Source organism: Puma concolor, chromosome C2 (assembly GCF_028749965.1).
Source record: "Puma concolor isolate L17-30 chromosome C2, mPumCon1.1.hap2, whole genome shotgun sequence".
In the NCBI taxonomy this organism is placed as follows: domain Eukaryota; kingdom Metazoa; phylum Chordata; class Mammalia; order Carnivora; family Felidae; genus Puma; species Puma concolor.
The window spans coordinates 55,585,490-55,603,966 of record NC_141675.1 but is presented as its reverse complement, the minus strand read 5'-3'; the positions used below and the strand labels follow the sequence as shown (position 1 = coordinate 55,603,966).

At 42.1% G+C, this 18,477-nt stretch overlaps 1 protein-coding gene and 1 pseudogene across 1 annotated transcript in view; one reads left to right on the top strand and one right to left on the bottom strand.

Annotated features, from left to right (window-relative positions):
• Nucleotides 1–213: 213 nt before the first annotated feature.
• LOC147577271 (uncharacterized) lies at nt 214–1,542 on the bottom strand (annotated as a pseudogene).
• A 45-nt stretch (nt 1,543–1,587) lies between these two features.
• The window catches only part of SPTSSB (serine palmitoyltransferase small subunit B), a 30,348-nt gene continuing 13,458 nt past the window's right edge, over nt 1,588–18,477 (top strand). The window contains exons 1-2 of the mRNA XM_086674657.1: nt 1,588–2,490; nt 13,169–13,264. The gene's annotated coding sequence lies outside the window, so the exon portion shown is untranslated. The remainder of the gene's footprint in view (nt 2,491–13,168; nt 13,265–18,477) is intronic.

Below are 18,477 nucleotides of genomic sequence, written 5' to 3'. Positions count from 1 at the left end.
GTCATTTAAGGTTATTTTTAAATTTTTTTTAACGTTTATTTATTTTTGAGACAGAGAGAGACAGATCATGAACGGGGGAGGGTCAGAGAGAGAGGGAGACACAGAATTGGAAGCAGGCTCCAGGCTCTGAGCCATCAGCCCAGAGCCTGACGCGGGGCTCGGGCTCGAACTCACGGACCGCGAGATCATGACCTGAGCCGCAGTCGACCGCTTAACTGACTGAGCCACCCAGGCGCCCCAAGATTATTTTTAATGGTCTGGACGCTTCTGCCAACTGTACCAGTTTCTCCCCAACTGCAGTTGAAGTAATCACAAGGTCTCGTATCCATTTCACAAACCTTTGGCAGGGAGAAGTGAGACCTGTTTCTATGCTTCCACAAAGGTATAATCACATGGGCGGGGGGGAGGGGGGGTGAGTCAAGATCTAGGAAGAAAACTAGATAATGAATAATGAGACCTAAAAACTAGTGTAAATAGTATTGGCTGTACTATACAACAGGCTTGGTGACCCTGGACAAGTCACTTTTCAGGTTTTCTCTTTCCTCATTACCCCAATGGTGGAGTCTTACTTGCTCTGCCCAAATAACGAGGTTTGTCAGGAAAAGCAGGGAGGTTAGGAATGCGAACAATACACAGTGATGATGAAATAAAAAATACTAGCAACGTGTGCAAATATTTAGATGCCGTACAGGAGAACAAGGTAACATGTAAAAACGGCCAATACAGGCTCCAAAGTGCTCAGTTCCTCCTAGTGGTTTCCTTCCCCAGGTCCCAACCACCTCCAGCTTCCTTTGGGGACACACTCCCTCCTGCGTGGAGAAAATCCCGCCCGATAACGTTAAGTCTCCCTCTTCGCGGCACCCGCAGCTTGGAACCTGCTGGAAGTGTGTTGTGAGATGAGCAGAAACCTGCCAGCAGCTGAAATTCGCGCTCCAGCACAACCAGCCCGGGCCGAGCATGTGCAGTGCCTCCTCAAGCCCTGGGGGCTGACTGGCAGATGTTGCCCAAATGCTCATCAGTCAAAGGAGGCTCTGGGCCCCGGACGCCCCTGGGTCTTGGGCAGATCGTCTCAGGTGCGGAGTTATCAGGGCTGGGAGCCTCTAGGGCCTCGGCGCTCTCGGCAAAGCAGCCGCCACGTTAAATCTAAGCACCTTGCTCTCGGTAGAGAAGGGATCGATGGTGTTCTGGTTGCTGGCTCCCAGGGAAGATGCATTTCGCCGGTCCCGCGCCTCCTCGGGAAGATAATTGAGAGCGGAGCCCGAGCGCTGGGCACGCGGGCCCCGGATCCGCGGGAGCCCGCGCCGCGCGTGTCTGCACCGGCGAGCCGCCTCCCAGCCCTCTTTCCCCAGTTTGCTTTCCTGCCGCAGTCCGGGCCCACATTAATTCTCTTCACTTGTGAGTGAGCACACACAAGTTCCCCGGGCACGATCCTTCCATCTGTTTCCCCAGGGGAGTCCAGTTTTTCAACGATTAACCTCCCACCCAAGGGGCGGAAGGAAGGTGGCGGGATGGAGGGAGTGGGGCGGGGAGAGGCGTTTTGCACGTTCAAAGGCACCAAAATTAGCTGCCGACGCTAAACGGGTTTACTTTCCTCGGTTTTTGACAAACAAATGCAGTGGGATGCCTGCTCGGCCGACTGCCGCCCCGGCCCCGAGCCCCGGGCTCACTCCTCAGCCTGCTGCCGAGTTTCGCTCCGCAGTCCTGCGCGGCATCCGCCGAGCTTCGCCCCCTTGCCCAGGTCTGCAGATGGATGGATGCTGGGCAGGCTTCCTTCCCCTGGTCGGGTTAACGCCGGCTTAGGCTAAAGCCCCAAAGCTCCCACGTTGGGCCTCCTGTTTATCAGCCCGCCCCCACCACCACTACCAAAGGACGTGCCCCTTTGGTAGTGTCGGGGCTCCCAGCCCAAGCGAGGGGGAGGACACCTCCCTATCCCCTCCTCCCCATCCGCGCGGCGGCTCGGGGTTTTACTGCAGCAGCCGGAGGTGACAGCGACGCCTTAGCCTCCTCCGTTGCTCTCAGAGCCCCGGCTTCCCCTGCATCCGGAAAGCGCCCCCTCCAGAGAGGCTGGTCCCCCGGAGAAGTGCTAACGAGCTGCAGAAAACCAAATTTAAAAATGTAGAAGTCGCTGGGCTGCATTCCTCCGAGGACGAGCCTGATCGCCCAGGACTGAGTGGCAGTGTGTGGGAAGTTGGGACCGTAGAGCAAGGGGGGAGGGGAGTGGTGCAGCCGGCATTCTCTTCTGGAAGGAATCGCTGGGAGCAGTGCTGTTGGACACAAGTTTGCGTGGGAGTGTTTTCCTTTTGTCAATAATTAATCACCGGAATCAGTCTGGCAGAATTGGAGTTTTAGCAATAGTGCAGAGGGCGGGGCCGAACACCTAACTCCAGGACGCTCCGAGCCACCCGGCGCAGTGGGAAGCTGGCAGCAGCTGGGGAGGAGCCAAAGCCTGGGTGCTCACCTAAGCCGCAGGGAGATACACCCAACCGGGAGGTAAGCATCTTCCAAAATATATGCTTGAACGCTAAAGCAGATTTAGTAAGATAGAATTCCTGCCTTTGCAGGGGAAAAATTAATCCTAGCTTTAATGCAATTTATCAGTTTATTATTTAACTGCATTAAAAAATTAAGGATTGAATGGGTTTTTCCATTTGCCTTGAACTGTGTTAGAAACTAAGAGGTTTCAACTCAACAGAAGCCAAACTTTATTACTGAAACTTCCCCAGCCAAAAGAGGAGAAAATTACTTCGTTAATTACTTTCAGGATTTATCTTTGTGTAGTTCAGTAACTGTTCAGGGAAATATCATTGGGAGATGCTTGGTTTCATTCTTAAGTATTCTAGTTTTATGTTCTTATACAATACTTTTTTTGCCCATAAAGCTACTTTAGGCAGTAATACACACAAGCCAACTGGCCAAAAAGTGACCAATTTCCAATAAGGAATACATTTTAACGTTTTCTCACGATTATTAAGCAATACGTATTCTCTCAAAGATGCTGATGTGATTATTTATAACTAACCAGACTTCTAAACCCCAAGAGAAAGGAATAGTCAACTTCACCATGGAGGTGGGGGTGTGAGGAATAGGAAGAAAAGGGTTTTAGATATGAGCAGAGTCTCAACTAAAGTGATATTCAACTGGTTGGCGATTAATATATAGGAGATCAGCCCTTGATTCAATAAAGAATTTGAAGAATTATTAAATGTAAATCTTAGCCGTAAAACTACAAATTAATTCATCAGGGAAATTGGGAAAGTTGTTTTTCAAAAAGACATAGAGTGGTGTGGTAGTTCTTTTGAATTAATGAAGAAATGTATGGTCATTTTTGCCTATGAACTTTTCAGATTAATGCATAGAACTAATGAGGTTTTCATAACTTGATTTGTACATTGTAACTATTCCTATGCTTTTAAAAACAGGCATCATTTTGATAAATTTCAATGGCGGTGATGGCCTTCTACACAGATTACTAGAGCGACAATGAGCTTTCATCTGAAATGCACTATCACCCTCATTGTTTCCCATTCAACTATTTAATAGCAATAAATTAAAAATGGTTTGTCAGACCAAATACATTTGGATACAAAGTTAAAAGTCAACCAGTCCTCAACTTCAGTTTTCTTAATCCACTGTTTATAAACTTGCAAATACTTTTATAAAAACTGCCCCTCATAATTCTGTATCTACTATGTCAGCATAAACTATTTTACCACCAAGTATACAAGGTGAAACACTTTCTCTAAAAAATTATCCAAATGGAACTCAACTTCCAGAATGGTGTGTAAGGAGCTCCATGAACCCACTCCTTAGCAAAACATCAATTGGTAAAGAGTATACATCAGCAACTAGTTAGTCTCTAGAAATTGTCCTGAGGAAATATAACGGATGAAGAAAACTTTGTTCAAGACAGTCTACTAAAATTCAATAAGAGCAGCAAGAGTGTGAGGCATTTGAGCCACAACCCAGTCCCTGCCCACCTCCAGCTATGGGACCATGTTCCACTCTGGATGGGTGCCGCTGAGAACACAGGACTCCCTCTCAACTTGGATCCTAGTCTAGGGCTATGGTATATCCCTGAGAAAAGCAGGCTGCCGGCATCTTACCACCCCAGCTTTGTGTTGCAAAAGTTCTTTTCTAGACTGGAGCAGGCAAGAGGTCTGAGGCTCTTCCTCCAACTATCCCCGATTCTTAAGGCCTGTGAGGAAAAACTCAACATCTAAAAGACAAATAAGCCATTTAAAAATGGGCAAGGGAATTGAATAGACATTTCTCCAAAGGACGTACGAACAGCCAATCAACACATGAAAAAGTGCTTACTATCAGTAGTCATTAGGGAAACGAAGATCAAAAGCATAAGATACCATTTCACACCAACCAAAGTGCCATAATAAGAAACAAACAAACAAACAAAAACCAGATAATAACAGTTGTTGGAAAGGAGGTAGAGAAATTGGAATCATCATACACTGCTAGTGGGAATGTAAAATGGTGAGCTGCTATGGCAGGTAGTTTGGTAGCTCCTCAAAAAGTTCAACATAGAGTAACCATATAATCCAGCCCCATTCCACTCCTAGCTGTATATCCAAGAGAATTAGAATGTGTGTCCACGTAAGAACGTATACACAAATGTTTGCAGCACCATGACTCAAAATAGCCCAAAATGAAAACAATCTAAGTGTTCATTGACTGAAAAATGGATAAAGTATGGTACAGAATGGAACAACGGAATATCATCCAGCAATAAAAAGGAATGAAGTACTGATACTTGTTACAGCATGGGTGAACATTGAAAAGATTACGCTAAGTGGAAGAAGACCATATATTGTATGATTCCATCTGTGTTCCATATCCACAATAGGCAATCCTGTAGCCAGAAAGAAAGGGTGGAATTGGAAAAGAATAGAGGACAACTGGGGCGCCTGGGTGGCTCAATTGGTTAAGTGTCCGACTTCGGCTCAGGTCATGATCTCGCAGTTTGTGAGTTCAAGCCCTGCATCAGGCTCTGTGCTGACAGCTTTCTCAGAGCCTGGAGGCTGCTCTGGATTCTGTCTCCCTTTCTCTCTGTCCCTCCCCCGCTTACACCCTGTCTCTGTCTCTCTCAAAAATAAATAAACATTAAAAAAAAATTTTTTAAAGAATAGGGGACAACTGCTAAAGGATACAGGTATCTTGTTGGGGTGATGAAAATGGTCTAAAATTGACTGGTGATGTTTATATAACTGTGAGCATACTAAAAACCATTGAATTATATACATTAAATGGGTGAATTACATGTTAATAAGACTTTTTTTTTAATAAACTAGCCAAGATATTAAAAGAACAGATGGATTTAGAATTTGGACTTCATGAATCCCCACGTACCAGTAGATGTATAGTTTATATGAGGCTTTCTCCCAAGGACCACACTGAAATAGATGACATAATTAAGAGTGGCACAGGTGTTACACGGCTATGTGATTTGCGTATGTTTGCAAACCCACCAAGCTTTCCTCTGTTTAGAAATAAGTCAAGGGAGGGGCACCTGGGTGGCGCAGTCGGTTAAGCGTCCGACTTCAGCCAGGTCACGATCTCGCGGTCCGTGAGTTCGAGCCCCGCGTCGGGCTCTGGGCTGATGGCTCAGAGCCTGGAGCCTGTTTCCGATTCTGTGTCTCCCTCTCTCTCTGCCCCTCCCCCGTTCATGCTCTGTCTCTCTCTGTCCCAAAAATAAATAAACGTTAAAAAAAAAAAAAAAAAAAAGAAAGAAGTCAAGGGGCGCCTCGGTGGCTCAGTGGGTTAAGTGGCCAACTTCGGCTCAGGTCATGATCTCACGGTCAGTGAGTTCGAGCCCCGCGTCGGGCTCCGTGCTGACAGCTCAGAGTCTGGAGCCTGTCTCGGATTCTGTGTCTCCCTCTCTCTCTGACCCTCCCCTGTTCATGCTCTGTCTCTCTCTGTCTCAAAAATAAATAAACGTTAAAAAAAAAAAAAAAAAAAAAAAAAGAAATAAGTCAAATGTCATTAAGGCAGGCCTAGAGAGAATTGGCTTGCAAATCCCCTACCTTTTTGGACTCACCAACCTACTCTCTTAATTTAAGCCCAGTGAAGCCAGTTGTTCCTGCCACTTCTAGATAAATCTAGTCCTTTATCCGTTCTTCAGGCCACTTATTGAAAGAGGCCACACTAAGTGAGAGGAGGTTACTAAATCTCAGTCAAAAGTGAACTTTGTTACTCAGATTAGCCCAGTGTCGCTTACACTAGATTGGGCCCGGAAGTAGGAGTCTTGGGAGGAAAAGACAAGCTGGGGCAGCCACTAGGGTCCTCAAAGCACACTGACATGTCACTGCTGGGAAGCATCTCCTGTGATTGGGACAGTCTCAAATACAGGAGAAGCTCTCAAATAGTTAATGGACTGCCTGATCTGGTCCTAAGAACCATGGAATTGGATGACAGTGTTTTGTCCAGAAATAAGAATATAAAATTGGTGAGTCTGAGTTTCGTGTGGCTGGTAAGCAGCACCTCAACTTGCTGCTAGAAACAGTTGTAAGTACACTCAGACAAACCACACCCTTACCCGTAGCTGTAGGGACTCAAGTAAGTCTGCCTGCTTCAGGAAAACTCAAGATTTTCCATTCTCATCAGCACAGACTGATCCTTCCATGTATGTTTATTTTTTTTACCTTTTTTAAGTGTTTATTTATTTGAGAGAGAGAGAGTGCGCATGCACAGGAGACGGGCAGAGAGAGAGGGAAACAGAGAATCCCAAGTAGGCTTCGCCCTGTCAGTGCACAGCCTGACACAGGGCTCGATCTCATGAAACATGAGATCATGACCTGAGCTGAAATCAAAAGTCAGACGCTTAACCACATGAGCCACCCAGGCGCCCCATGCCATGTATGTTTAGAAGAGCCTATCATGCTGATAAAAATGGGTTCTATGTGACTTTTGACCATCAAAGTTTTGTAGAGGTCCTTTTGCAATATTTTAGCCAATTAGAATTTAAAAAAAAAATTTTTTTAATGTTTATTTGCTTCTGAGAAACAGAGAGAGACAGAGCATGCGCAGGGGAGGAGGCGAGAGAGAGAGGGAGACACAGAATCCAAAGCAGGCTCCAGGCTCTGAGCTGTCAGCACAGAGCCCAACGCAGGGCTCAAACTCACGAACCATGAGATCATGACCTGAGCTGAAGTCAGACGCTTAACTGACTGAACCACCCAGGCACCCTGCCAATTAGAAGATTTATATAAAATAATTGTAATTGTAAATGTCCAACCAGTTGTCTATAAATTAAATATATGTAAAAAAAAACCCTTGATCACAGTTATTATTTATTAATATTACTTTGATCAGGATTAATAATTCATTTATCCAACAGATATTTATCGTGCACCTATCCTGTGCCAGAACAACTCTAGGCCCTGAATGAGTAATAAACTAAGCTCCCTTGAGGAGCTTAAATTCTAGAGGGGACATCAGCCATTTAAAGAATTATTTAAAAATAATAATTATTATAATAAGTGAATTTTATAGCATATGAGCGGAGAAAAGGGCTCTGGAAAACAATTAACCAGGGAAGGGAATGAGGTGCAGTTTTAAACTGTGGCATCAAGCTAGGAAGTAAAATTATATAATTAGATAACATAAAGATTGTGTACAAACTTGGCCACATGTCTCTGAGATAGACCATGAAGATGCCCCCTGGGAGTCTTGGTTTCCCCTTCCCATCAGCATTATTTTGCTACCTTAGATTTGCTGCTGTTTCAATAAGGAAAATATTAGCCTCAACAAATTCCAAGCAGGTACAAGGAAGACATAGCTAATACCTGCTCTAAAGAACTATAACCTAAATAAAACACCGCCTTATGATAACAAAAATTCTCATTGAAGGAAATCATTAGCCCAGGGTTTCGGTTTTCTTTTGCCTTTCTCTTTTGCTTTGCCCTGGATTCTTGTAGTCTGCCAGAGGACTGTGTGGTAAATAATTAAGAACTGCTCTCCCAAAGTTAACATCTTTTTGAAGAGTGAGAGGGTAGGGGAGAGGTTGAGGGGAAGAAAATTTTCAGGCCAACTTGGAAAGGTGAAAGGAGAACAGATCTTTCAAAATTAGAGAACAGAGCATGGAATCCCACAGATCACTTGATAAAAGGTGGGGGAAAGTAACCAGAGTGTCCACTTAGCTGGACTGTCCCAGAATCTCTACTCAAGTCACCTGTTTTAAAAGATACCTGAGGACACATTGTTCAGTAAAATACAATGGGTGTGGCAGCTTTCCTGGAATAGAGCTTTTGGAAAATGGCTTAAAAGAGAGCAGGGACTTGATTTTTTTTAAGTCAAAAAAAGAGCATTTATTTCAGGCTTACAGGAGAAGAATTTAAGCATGTTCAGAGTCAAGTTAGAAATAAGTCAAAAGAATCCCTGTTGGGGTGCATGGGTGGTTCAGTCGGTTGAATGGCCAACTCTTGATTTCAGCTCAGGTCATGATCCCCGGGTCTCAAGCCCCGAGTCGGGCTCCTTGCTGACCATGGAGCCTCCTTAATCCCTCTCCCTCTGCCCCTCTCCCTCACTTGCACGCTCTCTCTCTGTAGAAAGTGGCCAGAGGAGAGTGACCGTGTCAGTCTTATTCATAGTTTATATCTCCAGCATACTCTTGATGAACAGTTGATTGGATGGACGGATATGTAGATTAATGATCTGCCAGGTTAAGATCAAAGGTGTTTGCACAAAGAGACAGTATAGCAAGAGTGGTTAAGAGTTGTGTTCTCTACATTAGTTGTGAGACTTTGCACCAGCTTTTAAATTTCCCAGTGTCTCAGTTTCCTCATTTGTTAAACAGTTATAGAAATAGTGCCTCCATTATAGTGTTATTAGGCGAACTACATAAGGCAATACATATAAAGTGGTTAGCAAAGTTCTGGGACATAAGTTGTTCAATAAATATTCTCTGCGATTGTTACCAAAATAGAATGGTAGTTTCCTGGGTGACAGTTTGCTATTTAAACATGGCATCCCTGCCTTTTCAGCTCCATTAGAAGATCAAAGGTTGTCAAGTAGGAATTCCAAGCTAATGTGATCATTTTGAGTTCCAGATCTCTGAAAAGATACAAAAGAGAATTTGGGAATTAATAGAAGTAGAATATTGAACAAATAAATTAAAAGGACTAGCAGAAGAAAGAAGGAAACAAGCTCAAAATGTTACTTCCATGGCAATTTTTCTGGAGCAATAATAACTCTACTGTCCTCACACCCAGACCTCTTCTTTAGGTGACCAAAGTGCCAGCTCATCCCTGTTCTGCAACATGCTTGTGCCTCATAGAATGTCATGCCCCACAGGCATCAATAAATGTTTGCTCATGCAGAAGAAAGAAAAGTGAAAACAAAATTTGAAGTTGAGTCTTATCTAAACCTAGAGATTATGGGGTACCTGGGTGGCTCAATTGGTTAAGCATCTGTCTTCGGCTTAGATCATGATCTCACAGTTCGTGGGTTCAAGCCCCGCATCAGGCTCTGTGCTGATAGCTCAGAGTGTGGAGCCTGCTTCTGATTCTGCATCTCCCTCTCTCTCTGACCCTCCCCAGCTTGTGCTCACTCATGCTCTCTATCAGAAATAATAAATGAAAAATTTTTAAAAATAAATAAATAAACCTAAAGAGTGTTATAGTATCTTTTTCATTTCTTTTGAAAATCGAATAATCCGCTTTTTGTGTGAGATCTTTAGTCAGAATTATCATAGTATCTCCTCATAGACAGTTCTCTCTTACCTTCTAACTGAGGCCAAAGGCCGGCCTATGACCAACCTATGGAAACCCAGCGTCTTTACTGCCTCCTTCTACTTCTGTCAGAGAGAATTCACACGGTCTCTTTCCTAACCATGGAGGAATGTCATGTTTTTCATCTTCTGTTAAGAATAGTAAACTGCTTGCCCCTTACTAACTCATCAACTGGGGAGTCGTTTTTAAGTAAAATCAGCTTAGAATTGCTTTATTGATGGAAAATAATAGGCATAGAAAGAATACATAACTGACCCAAATACTTCAGTTACCAACTCTTTATTCCTCGAGGTTGCAGATACTTTACTCCACAAGGGAGAACTTGGTCCTTAAATTTTTAATAAGATATTTTATTGACTAAAATTTTAAACAAAGAAAATAAATCAATCAGGTTGCCCTTGTTCTGGTTTCGAAGGGCAGGAAAATCAGGTTATAATTTAGGACAAAGGAGTTGTTCCACAGGTTTCCTCCATTTAGGAGAAAACAAACATTGATGCAAACACAAAAAAGGTGATATGGTACCCCTGTGAACTTCCGGAGTGAAGTCTTTCTCCTAGACTCATAGGAGTCACCATTTGACCCACTTAGCTCGTATGTCTCTGAAGGGTCCAGTAGAGTCACTTGAAAGGAATCTCTTCGGACTGGAAATAAGATGCATGTAGAAAATAAGAAGAACAGGTAATAAATGTGACAAAAATTATTCTCTCTGAGCCCTTACTCTCTGAGCTCCCTGAAGGATCCTCTACCAATGTTGTGTTTGTTGTATCACCTTCACAGCAACGCAGAGATAATCATTTTTGTGCTACTGACAACCTAACCGATGTTCCCAGAGGTTAAACAACATTCTGAATATCGTACAATAGCAAACTCCAGTTTGCCAATTTCAAAACCCACACTTTTGTTATGGCAAAAAAACAACTTAATGAAGCAAATCATTCTCTAGTGGGATATTGAATTCTGTTGTAGAAATAAGATCTTAGATTTGATGAAATCTTAGTAATTTCTTCTTAAAACCTTCCTGCTGATTGGTAACAACCCTCAGAAGATGTGGTTCAGTCTCTGCTTGAAGTTTCCCTAATGGAAATCTCACTCCTTCAACCAGGCAATCGTTTCCCCTTTAGATAGCTCTTATTGTTTAAAGTTTTTCCTGAGATTCACCTCTGAAAACAATAAAACAATTCCAAACCTTCACCTCCATGATAGCCTGTAACACATTTAAAACACAAGTTTCTCTCTCTCCAAATCTTCTCTCAATGTTGCCCTTGAAAACCTTCCAGACGTTCTCTATCTAACTTTCTTTGGCTGTGCTCAACCTGCCGCAGTAACCACTCATACCAGCTGGAAAAAAGATGCTAATCAAAGCAAAGAGTTGCAGCCCCCTCTTGTCATCCACGGCACAGTACTTCTGTAGATACAGAAGAATATTGGCACTGCAGTCTGAATGTATCTCCCCAAAATCCATGTTGAATCGGAACCCCCAAAGTGATTAGGAGGTAGGGGCCCTTCAGAGGTGCTTAGGTCATAAGAATGGAGCCCCCTCATGAATGGGATTAGTGATCATATAAAAGAGGCTCCAAAGGGATCTCTTGCCCCTTCCACCATGTAAGGACATGTTAGAAAGTGCCAGCTATGAACCGGGAAGAGGGCCTTCACCAGAAAGACAGTGATGCTGGCACCTTGATCTTGGACTTAGTCTCCAGAACTATAAGAAATAAATCACTATTGTTTATAAGCTACCCAGATTGTGGCATTCTATAAAAGCCCAAATGGACTGAGACAATTAGATCACTTTTATTTGCCAACCTTTCCACAACACTAATGGCTCATAATGAACTTGAAGTCAATTTAAATTCTTTAGTGTTTTTTACTTGAACTGATCATAGGCCACATTTCCCTCCATCCTACCCTTGGACAAGTAACTATTTTTTTCAGGGTTTTTTTTTTAAGTTTATTTATTTATTTTGAGAGCAAGAACTCCTGTACATGAGCAGGGGGAGGGGGCAGAGAGAGAAGAGAGAGAGAATCCCCAGCAGGCTCTGAACTGTCAGCATGGAGACTGACATGGGGCTTGATCCCACGAACTGTGAGATCATGATCTGAGCTGAAAGCAAGAATCAGACGCTTAACTGACTGAGCCACCCAGGTACCCCCAACTGACTTTTCGAACTGAAGAACACGACTTTATATTTCCCCCAAAGTTTGACCATACTTGGAACTCTGTAATCTGCTGTATTTTACAACTCCATCCCATAACTTGGACTTATCTGCAAATTGTCTTTTTCTTCCTTTCTTTCTCTCTCTCTCTTTCTTTCCTTCTTTTGCTTTCTTGCTTTCATGTCTATTTATTTTTGAGAGACAGACAGACAGAGCATGAGTGGGGGAGGGGGAAACAGAGAGAGAGAGAGAGAGACAGAATCCCAAACAGGCTCCAGGCTATAAGCTGTCAGCATAGAGCCCAACACAGGGCTTGAACCCCAAATTTATGTTACTTTACCAATTATGAAGCTCTTTCACAAACATTTCATATGATTCTTACAACTACCCTGTAAATGAGATACTTTTGTCATTCTATATGTGAGGACAAAGATTCAGAAAGACTGTCTGACTTGCCAAATGTGACACAGCTAATAAATAAGAAATTAAGAAACAAGCCTTAGGCCTTCTGACTCTGTTTCCAGTGACTTTTCAAAACCTGATTTTAAATACAATAATTAACTTCACCTCTTTCCTTTTTCTACAACCTCCCTGCCCCCCAACATGGATATCAACAGAGACTAATTAAAATCAAAAAACATTCTCTACAAACAAAATCTCGCTCAGAAACCCACTACATAAAGCAGATTACAAGCCAGTTGTTCTGATAGAAGAGAGGTATAAGCCTCTTAGCCTCTAACTCTGTCCCAGTTGGGACCTCCCCTAAACCCTGCTATGGGTGGTAATGTGGCACCTTATAGTCCTCCAAGTACATTCAGATGTCACTAGCCAATGGCATGTTCTCAAACTGTAACCTTCTCTAAGAATAATTTTTAAAGTATGGCTAAATTTTCATGCCTTGTTTTTATAATACAATCTAGAATTTTGTGGGAAATCATTTAGCAGGATGGAACAGAATTGTTTTGACATGGAACAGAATTGTCTTATTTATTTTTAGATTTTATTCATTTTTTTAAATTTATTTTAAAGAGAGAGAGAGCATACGCATGTGGAGGAGAGGGGCAGAGGGAGGGAGAGAGAAAATCTCAAGCAGGCTCCATGCTCCGCGCAGAGCCTTTCGCAGGGCTTGACCCCGTGACCCTGGGATCATGAACTGAGCCAAAATTAAGAGTTGGACACACAACTAACTGAGCCACCCAGGCACACCAACATGGAACAGAATTGTTTTAAAGTTTGAAGGCAACTTTGGGTTAATTCCCATCTTTATTTCACAGATGAAGAAACAGCAACCCAGAGAAGAGAAGTAACCCACACAGGATCATTCCACAGAGGCACAAGGGCAAGAACCCAATCTGGACCCTCCCTGGCAGGTAAATTCTTCCAATTAGAGCATGGAATCGCCCTTTTAGAAATCTGACCCTTTTGAAACGATATGACATCTTTAATAACATGGAGCTTCTGGTTCTCACATAAGCAACCAACAAACATTTATTATACACTTGACATTACAATGGCATTTAAGATAATATAAAGGAACAAAATGTGGCAATTAGCTTTAATAATAAGGCCTTGAAGCAGCCGTTCTCAGCTTACAGATACCGAGGCCCCTTTGAAGTGTAGGTAGAAAATGTTTATGCAAAATTTGCAAACATTTTAAGGGGTTTATAGATGCACCCCACCACCGAGTGCTTAACCTCCAGGTGAGGAGCCTCTCGCTAGCTCAGTACAAGTGCCAGGGTCAGGACTGTATAGCTCCAACTACTTTCTTATTTATGGGTCTGCTGGTTAAAGGCTGCTTCTGTTTCAGTATCCTTCATCTTTTATTTAAATGGAGCCGCATCCCATCCTGAAGACCTTTGATACAAGAGAGGAGTAAATGTCTTAGTATCTAATTAACTAGATGGGACAAATTGAGAAATATAAAATGAAAACATTTTCTTTCCAAAATGTTAACTGTGAAAGTGAGGATGATCCGTGCTTATAATAGGACATTCATTTCCCTTCTGTTTCTTTAATTTTTAAGAAAGTAAGAAAAGAAAAATAAACCTAGATTTCGACTAGTTGCCTGGCCACTTTTATGAAATCTATGGTAAATGGGAAAAAGAGTAGGGGTGGGGACAAAAAGAAATAGATTTATCTTCTAAATTGATTGTTTCTTAATCCTTCCCTTTGCCATAATGTTTTCAGAGATTGATGATCCTGAAATGGTTGGCCACAATTTCTTCATTTCAAAATAATTTGGGAAGTTCCAATATTACTTTAAAGTTATGGATAATGAGGCCTGATTTCAAAATTCAAAAAACACTCCTTGGACATTAGCATGTGCAGAGCATTGTCACAGGAAGCAAGTGCAGTGTGACAGAAAGACCACTTTGGAGTGAGAGAATCCTAGGACTGAATCCCACTGTCATTTCCTCCTTGGCTTTAGACCATGAGCAAGGTACAAAAAGATAACGAACTTCAGTTTTCTTTTTTTTTCTTTTTTTTTTTAACGTTTATTTATTTTTGAGAGACAGAGAGAGAGAGAGAGAGAACAAGCAGGGGAGGAACAGAGAGAGAGGGACACACAGAATCCGAAACAGGCTCCAGGCTCTGACCTGTCAGTACAGAGCCTGACGTGGGGCTCAAACCCATGAACCGGGACATCATGACCTGACCCGAAGTCAGTTGCTTAACCGACTGAGCCACCCAGGCACCCCTCGGTTTTTGTATCTTTAAAATGAAGTGATATATTTTTTATCTCCTTTTGACAGCCACACCAGAACTGAATAAATGTACTAGAGAAGAATCTCTCTAAAAGTGGCCTCCAATGTGATAACTGATAAAGTTCAGATGATTTGTCTTACAGATGAGCTCATTCTCTTTTCGTCTATGCCTGGTGTCCATAGCTAAGGCTATGATTAGTAGGATTAGTATAGTGTATAGTGTGTAGAATATAGTGTGTGGTGTAGTGTGTAGTAATCTTAACAGTTAATGTTCATTTAGCCCTTCTTATGTATTATTCTAATACCTTACACGTTTTCATCTTGCCAGAAATTTTATGATGTTCTATTATGATTTCTAATTTCCAGTTGAGGAAACTGAGTTGGAGTGGGTAACTTAGCCAGGATCAAAGCCAGACATGATCCAGAGCCAGAGCTCCATACTCACCACACTGCCTCTCAGTGAGATTCTCACCCAGCTCCCCGTGTGGTCACTGTGAGACTTTTGCCCTCAGTTTCTTCATCCTTCATCACTTAAGTTAAGCATCTAGCCAGTGCCTGCTGCAGTGGTACTTAATAAATGTTCCTGTTCCCTGAAGAGAGTTCCACATTATAAAATTCTAGGGTTTTTAAAGAGCTCTTAATTTGTTTCCCAGGGCTGTGGTAACAAAGTACTACAACGTTGGTGGCTTAAAATAAGAGAAATGTATTCTCTGATAGCTCTGGAGGCTAGGAGTCTGAAATCAGTGTGTCAGCAGAGCCACACTCCCTCCAACGGCTTTAGGGAACATTTTTCCTCTGTACCTCCCTTGCTGGAATTTTAGCTACAAAGACCCTTTTCCCAAATAAGATCACATTCACAAGTTCCAAGATGTGGACATATCTTTTGGGGGATCCACCACTCTTAGGGGATTCCCTCTGGTATTCTTGACCAACAAGCCCTCATTTATACAAAGAGGGAAAAGAACATTTCATCTCACCCAGTTTAGGTGTATAGTTAAATTGGTTATAAAATCTGCCAGTTGAAAATATTTTTCTTAATGTACCCACTTGCCGCTAACCTTCTCACATTTACTTGAACATCAGCAAAGTTCTTAGGAAACAAATAAGTGTTACCCATTTAAAAGAACAAGCGTGGAGCTCAGTGCTTCTCCACTTTTCACTGGAATCACACAAGGCATCCGTGCACCTGGAGAATAAAGCCAGCAATAATATGTCCACATACAAGGAGAATGAGAAATCCGCTTGGCTCAATTGTCAACGAGAATTTTTTCTTTTAGTATGTCATTTAAGTAACTCAATTCTAAGTACAAGATCATAAGATCTAATTAGAGTAATTTAATTTACTAAAAGCAACAACATTTTTTGACATAACTCTATAAACACCTGCCTTTCCTTTCTCCCCTTCTCATTTTACCCCTCCAATTCCTATCCCAGAAACTAGCTGACCTAGAATCTCAACCAACTCAGTAGGGAAATGCCCCTGGATCTGGGGGTTGGCAGAGAAGATAGCTCAACAATGCTATGTCAATCTCCATGACCCTTGGAGTCAGCCTGGCTTTCCGCTCATTTGCCTAAAAGCAGTAATAACTGAGACACGGAAGTAGCTCAGTTGAGGGCAGTGAAAAGGCAGCAGACCATATTACTACTGTCACAAAAATTACACCTATGGAAATTCAGTGTTAGTGGTCACCAAAATAAGAAAAATACCGAACTCATCACCAGGAGCATTCCAGACAGTATGATAAGAAGTAAAAAAGTAAGCCAGAAGAATGAGAAGGAGGAGGAAGCAGAGGAGGAAGAACAGAAAAATAAACAAAAACAAAGTTTTATGAGCAAATATTGTGTTATCAAAAAAAATAAACAAATTTGCAAAGAAAACTACAGTTAGGAAACACTGTCGGAAGTATCTTGGTTGCCCAGCTGCCTATGCAAACAGATTTCCTTTGACAGAACTCTGGGAGCAAGTGCTCAGCAGGTATGATTTTGACACATCAGTATTGCAGTAACTCGCCTTCTTCGGCCTCAAATTGTTCCTCGGAAATAAGCTTTCTGTTTCTGATGAAACATCAATTATAATGAGGATAGGTGGGGATGGATAAAGGCTTCATGGTCAGACTTCTAGCTCCTAAGAAAACAGAGTCCTTTGAAACAAACAGTAAGCAAATAGTTCCTTTACCAAATTGTGGGTTTTATGGCTAAGAGCTGGGGAAGAAAAGAGAAAGGCAGGACAGTTATGATGTGCGTGGAACACAGTTGCCTAGAAAGGGGTTTATAATGATAGTAGAAAAGTTTCAATCAAACAATTTAACCACTTTTCCACTCTTACTCCTTCGTAAGTGCTCATTGTCAAAAACGAATCAGCATATCATAATTACAGTTCCTACAAGTACTATATTCTGTATATTGTATGCCGAATTTCACTGATGCCAAGAATACACCTAAATATGTCAATCCTCCTCTCAGAAGCTTCTTTGTAGTTTGGCAGTTCCCAATTTTCCTCTTAAACCCTGCAAGTCAAGAAAAAGGGAACCCTGTTGGGACCTTGCAATTATTATTTGAAGACATCTGGGGTTATTCACTTACTCAGCTGTGGATAGTACATCTATGTGATTTTGCTCAACTTGTCATGCCCCACTATGAATGGAGAACCTCAATGACTTTTAATGACAAAAAACATATATTGTTCAGACTGTTTCCAAGTGTATTTTTAAATTTCAGTTCTTCATAATGTTTAGAGTTATTCATTGACATTTAAAATTTTTTTAAGTTTATTTTTGGTGGGGGAGAGGCAGAGAGAGAGAGGGAGAGAAAGAATCCTAAGCATGCTCCACACTGTCGGTACAGACCCTGACACAGGGCTCAAGCTCATGAACCATGAGATCATGACCTGAGCCAAAACCAAGAATCAGAAACTCAACAGAATGAGCCATCCAGGTGCCCCTGACATTTAAAATTAGTTGCAATAAGATACACTACACGTAACATAAAAATTTACTATCTTAACTATTTTTAAATGTACAGCTCAGTAGTGTTAGGTATATTTGCATTGCTGTGCAACCAGTTTCTGAAATGTTTTCATCTTGCAAAACTGAACATAACCATACCCATTGAACAACTCTCAGTTTCCCCCTTCCTCTAGCCCCTGGTAAGACCACCATTCTACTTTGTTTCTATGAGTTTGACTACTTTAGATATCTCCTATAAGAGAAATTATACAACATTTGTCTTGCTGTGACTGGCTTATTTCACTTGGCATAATGTCCTCAAGTTTCATCCATGTGGTAGCATGTGCCAGAATTTCCTTACTTTTTAGGGATGAATAATATTCCATTATACGTATATACTGCATTTTATTCATCCATTAATCTGCCAGTGGACATTTGAGTTGCTTCTACCTTTTGGCTCTTGTGAATAATATGGGTGTACATTTAATGACTTAATTATTTTTAATGACTTTAAGGCCACTGTTTGTGTGGCAACTCTGTTTACTTTTTACCTCTGAAAACAACTTGGCAGACCTTGGGAATAGTATCTTCAGAAGGAAAGGGCCACCCAGAAGCTATAGTCTTTCCTCTTTCCTTCTTTTTATTTATTTATTTATTTATTTATTTATTTATTTATAAATTTTTTTTCCAACTTTTTTTTTTATTTGTTTTTTTTTTTATTTTTGGGACAGAGAGAGACAGAGCATGAACGGGGGAGGGGCAGAGAGAGAGGGAGACACAGAATCGGAAACAGGCTCCAGGCTCTGAGCCATCAGCCCAGAGCCTGACGCGCGGCTCGAACTCACGGACCGCGAGATCGTGACCTGGCTGAAGTCGGAGGCTCAACCGACTGCGCCACCCAGGCGCCCCTCCTCTTTCCTTCTTTATAGGATA